Genomic DNA, 5993 nt, shown 5'->3' with positions numbered 1-5993 from the left:
GACAGGATAAAGCATAGAGATAAAAAGGTTTTAAAACTGATTTTTTTCTGCAACTCAAGCATCTTAGAAGCTGTGTGCAAGCTGTGTTTAAATTACCGATGTACACTCATAACATGAAGATGTTCATTACGAGTGCAGAAAAATGCAAATTATAAAATTTGGCCACATGTAGGAGGTGAAAAAAATAGCTTAACTTGTGAATACTAAAATTCTGCTGATAATTTGATGTGTGTTTTCTGCTCCCCCTGAGCTATGCTTAAATCTTGTATGACAAGGTCTTTAGTGTACACTCGATGCCCTTCATAGCAATAAAGGTAATATGTGCTATTCATATCACTGCATTTCAAGGTTTAATACCCTTGAATAGTGTCCTGCTATGTATTGCCTGGTAAATATAATTATCATTTGAAATGGTAACAATTAGAAGCAATCTCTAGTTTAAGGTCTAGCATTTCAAAGCATGCATTTCACATTTTCTAACACAAAGAAACCCTAATGGAGACTCAATAAGCAAATAGAATTGATTCCATAAACATTATTTCTGTTTGATTCCAAAGCTGTCTCTGATGGTAACTTCTTGTAGCCCAGTTTCATTGCTTACTTTATCTTTGTGCATGTTAAAATGGAGATCAATATTTTGCAGTATAAATTAAAGTATTCTTTGTAGTATTATTACAGAAACTCACATTATCTGTTTTTCCTTGGTATTTAACAAGCTGTCACAGTTCATTTTAACAAATGATCCTGGAAAATCAACACTGGGTTAGACCTTCAACAGCAACATTTTAAAATAAAAATCCTTAGAGTCAGCATAAACTTTATGCTTTTCTGTTTGCTGGCTGGACCTGGCCACTGTTCAGAAAGCCTTTGCACAGAAAAAACAGTGAAGTAAACATTTAAATGATTTCCTGACTCGATGCTAAAATCTCCCTCAATTATTTATACCTGAACCAGAAAGAATAATTCTTGTCTTCTGCTGTCAAATCAATCACTGACACTCTTGACCACACAAAAACTATCAGAAAACAGTTAACCCTGCTGGTTTCTCACTGGCTGCTTCTCAAACCTCTGTACATATTTAAAATATATATACTATGACTCTAGTATTGATCTCCTGGATCTTTTCATACACTTTTCCCACATTTCAGTATCTACAATGCTCTTACGAACTTTTTAATCATCTGAAGATGAATCCAGCTTCCTCAAGGAATGAGATCAGCCCTCCCTCTCAGTCTCCTCATCTGTCCCGTCAGCCACCCCTTCCTTGCAACTCCACCCTTTTGACATGTGCTTTTCCAACAGACAAAATTTATTCTGAATCTCTTCCTTTTTTGTAAAACACTCTTCAATAAAGGGATACTATTCTTATCATTGGCAGCAGTTTGGCAAAAAAAAAGTAGGAGGAGCGTATCCTTTTGGTTTATTGATTTGCACTGGGCTTACACCCCATTACATTCCCTGACAGTAAGTGGAGTTTTCAGGGGGTTTTCCCCCAAAATAACTCAAATATACCTAAATACAGGCAAGCAAGATTCTTTGCAAACCAAATGCTTAAAATACATATTCATCTGATTTAGTTTTATTAAAAATTTTAAAATACTTCCATCCTAAAGCACAGTAAATTCAGAAAGGAAATTGCATTGGCAGGAAGCTATGAAAATGTTCCATGTTCATGTTCCAAATGAAAATCAGTGTTCACATCAAACTCTTTCAATTGTGATCATGTCAGGAAGGAAAGCCCTCAACAGCTGAAAAATTATATAAGGGCTTTAACAATAATTTATGTGACCTGCTGAGTGCAGAAGAATCAGCCTAAAAACGGCAGTGATTGATTGATAGCCAGATCGAGGCTGAATTGTTCAGGATTTCAAATCTATGATAAGTACAACTGCAATGCTCTTAAGCTGTTTTCACTATTTAGATTACTCTGTAATCCATGTGAAACTGCTTGCAGATGAGATGAAGTTGCATTTTTATGAATGGTACCTTTTTAACCCAAACAAAGAGCTAATTATTTCTGATGAGCTTAAGGGAAGGTGTAGTCATCTATCCTGAGGCAGACAAAATGCTTTTACATAACTTCAGAACATTATCAGCAAAATGAACTTTGATAATGCCTCAGACAAAAAGGTTTCAGCAGTAAATTTGTTGTTTTAAGAGACATGCAACCCTTTAAAAGACCAGGTAAAGCCAAAAAACACACGATAAAAAGAGTGAAACTATTGATTTTTTCAGAATGCATTAGGAGTATTTATCTCTGTGTGTAACTGGAAGACATAGGTTGCTGTCCCAAAGTTTAAAAATGAGGGATACAAAACACAGCTTAAACGAATGACTCAGCTTGACTGGAGAGCTTGATAAATACAAAAAAAAAAAAAAAATTCATTCACAGTCTCTTCTAGGTATAAATTAGAAATTTATTTGTGCTTACCTCTTCTCTAGTGTCTAGTACCTAATTCTACAGACTGCTTTCCAACAGGGAAGTTAATGTGTTGCACCAGGGATGGGTACACCAAGGCTATTGCTACTTTATCCACATTTTGATAATACCTTTTGTACTCTTGCTAGTTTACTCTTAGATATTGGATTTTAGATCAACAAATGTCTATGAATAATGTATTTATGAATGATCCCACTAACTTCAGAAGGACTACTTAAATTTTATGAAGTCAGATAGAGAGGACATGAACAGCTTAGATTTTCCTATTAAGATTTTTAGTCCTCGCACACATTATTAGGGAATGATTCAAGTTCTTTTTCAGGAAGTTTGCTTGGGCTGAAAAGACCAACCGTTCATCACATTATGGTTCATCTGCACTCTGTTCATGGGGAATATTGCCTGGTGCTACTTAAGGGCTGGTGCTTTTGAGTATTATTTCCAGTATTTTGTTTTAAATTTACCACTGTAGCTACAGTGAGAAACAACATTTTCAGGTAAGCTGAGTTTTGAAACAAAGTATTTCAAAATTATAAGCACATTTTTTTGAACTTTCAAAAGTCAGAGTAGAAATATTCTTTTTAGATGTATTTTGAAGCTTATATTGTTGATACAAGACTGATACACATCAATAAGGAATATAAGCTTGCTTTTACTGTGGGTTTTTCAGAATTGCTAAGGTCCAGCTGAGGGTACCATAGAGATTCATCCATATTTTGCATGACGAGTTCTAGATAAAATCCCCATGATTTAAATATTATGTACCTCATATCCATGGGGTAATATTTTTAAGAACTTCTACTGTATGACACAGGCTAATGTCTGCAAAGTAAAAATTGCTAGCTCACAGGAGGTTTTCTGAGTATCCTACCTCTGGAAGTTTGTGGAAACCAACACTGCAATGATTCCCTTGTGCTGCTCTAAGGACTGTACTGGCATGTGAGATTCATGCTCTCTCCCATCTATCACAACTCCAAGCACAGATCAGGTAAACCATGTCATTTCTGCAGATATTTAGAAAAGGTTGTCAGAAATTTTTAGAAAGTTATTCCCTCCAACCTGTATATTTAGGTGAGTCATTTGTTCCCTCTGAATTCACTTTCCTCAGGGCAGCCAAGTGCATAAGTATTTCTGGCACTGATGGAAATAATCATCTGCTGTATCACTTTTTTCCCATGTGGGAAGTACATTTACTCTCCAAAGAGGAACTGAAACAAATTTGTCACCATTTTGACTGGTGGCAACACAGAACAAACAGGAAACACTTCAAGGGAAATATTGACAAAAATAGCATACACAGAAGACATAAGAAGTGTTCATATTATGATTGAATACTTAAAAGCAATAATCTATTTCGACATTCATGAGCAGGAAGGGAGTCAATATTAATTGGATTAGGAAACACTAGTTTTTCATTAAACTGCACTTAATGCAGGTAACTGTGCATGGAAACTGTGTATGTATTCTATATGCAGGAACCTGTGTTCATTAGGATAGGTAGCACTAAGTATTAATGAAATTTTCACACAAATTAATGGTTGACACTGACTTATGCTGAAAGTCTAAAGCACACACTACTCCCTGCACCCACTGGTTATTCAGCATCACTTACTGTCCCACTCACCTGCCATCCAGCAATGTTGTCACAGGGCTGTCGAGTTAGAAAACGGAGGTTTCACATCTCTCAGCTGCAAACTGTTGCTGAAGATACTGGATAAAGTTACATTCCTCATTTGAGGAAGAAAAAAAAACCCAAACAAAACCAAAAATCTTGATGCCTTGGTTGCTCATGGCAAGTGAGGAATTCCCATTTACAGACATAAAATATCGGAAAACGACTAGACGAAGCACAAAGTTACCACAAGTGTGATTTTCCTCTCTTTTTTCACAGATCTCTCAATAGTAAAACCAGCCCATATAAAGGATTTAATTTTCAGTGCCCTTTGTTTTCCAAGTATGCACTCAGACAGGTGTGTCATGCCAGTGAAGATCCCCATGGTATCACAGAGGAGCCCCTCCTGCATACAGAGCTGTGTGTTTGCTGTGCATAAGCATTACTCAACATGGCAGATGTCTGTGCAAAGGAAAAGCTGCTGTGCCTACTGCTTGTCTGAAACCAGGATCGAGTATGCAATCCAACAGGGAAGCTCCTTCAATTCCAACACACCACTTTTTGCAAACTGAAAATCTGTGTTCAGGTTTTGGCAGTCTGACTCAAGACTATGTTTCTGAAATCACAGACTTTAATGGAAACATAAAGTTGATACACAAAACAACATCTGAAAACAGATCTGAAACATCTAAATTGGACTGTAAGTGACAGGAGCAAGCTTTGGTAGAATTGGATTATTTAGAATAACCATCACAACGCTAACAACGAGTCACTCGGGATTTACATCCCAACATTTGTAGCAAACAAAAGGTTACCCTTAACCATAGTAGATTACAAATAAAGACAAAAGTAGTGCTGATCATTTACTCTTCCACATAGAACATGACTCACACTCTGACTGTTCTCCCAAATATCAAGTCGCTTTTGTAAGGACAACATTTTTGTATTTCACCTTAACAAATTCCAGTGACATTTTCCTTGTGTAGTTTCAACAGCAGAGTTTTAGACCAATTTTGCTGTGCAACTGTTTTTTTTATTTGTTACTTTCAAAGTAATAGCTTTATTTGGAATTATCTTATGGCAGTGTCCTGTGCATGGCAGTATATGCAATTTGGAGCCGAGAGGAGGTCTCCAACCCACTTAACAAGACTACAAACAAAACCTCTGTATTTGAGTATTTGCAAAAGGTGTGCTGAGGCAGAGGATGTCCTGTGGCAGAGCTGCAGGAGGAGGTGAGAAGGCTACATAACTTCAGGCTGTGAAGGAGTTGGATGTCTGGTTCCAAGGAGAGCCTGCAGTAAACCAACAGCCAAAGTGGCAAAAACTCCCCCACCATGCACACACAGAAGGGAGGAGGGGTGTCAGTAAGGCAGAAGAATGGACACTTGAAATGACAAGGACCTGTGGGAGGAAGAGACTTCCCTGAAGCCTGAGATGCCCCTGCAGAACCACTTCAGCACTCTGCAGGCCGGAGAGGGAGGACCCATCACATCAGGAGTGAGGCTGGAGCTGAGTAAGGCAGCTCCATCTGCTCCCTGTGTAACAACCAGCACAACTAGCAAAGGTGACTGGTGAGAGCAGCAGGGGACTCTCCTCAGAGGCACGGAGGGACTCACTCATCAGCCTGACTGATTACCAGAGAGCTGCAGCACGGATGTCACCCAGAGTCTTGTGCCAAGCCTCGTACAGTCTCCTGACCATTATCTGCTGCTGTTGTTTCATGTGTGCACCAGGGACACAGCCAGGAGTGGTCTAAGGAGGACCAAGGACATCACAGATCCTGGCTGGGAGTGGTGATGAGGGACTAAAGTGCTAGCAGCTTTTTCATCAGTCCCCCTTGTCAAAGGAAAGGGCTTTGAAAGGGCCAGGGTGAATCTGGGAAATCAGCAAATGGTTAGAGGTCTAGTGCCACAGCCAGAGGTCTGGCTGTTCCTGGGAACTCAT

Source organism: Sylvia atricapilla, chromosome 8 (genome assembly GCF_009819655.1).
Source record: "Sylvia atricapilla isolate bSylAtr1 chromosome 8, bSylAtr1.pri, whole genome shotgun sequence".
Classification (NCBI taxonomy): Eukaryota; Metazoa; Chordata; class Aves; order Passeriformes; family Sylviidae; genus Sylvia; species Sylvia atricapilla.
This window is presented reverse-complemented; position numbering follows the sequence as displayed.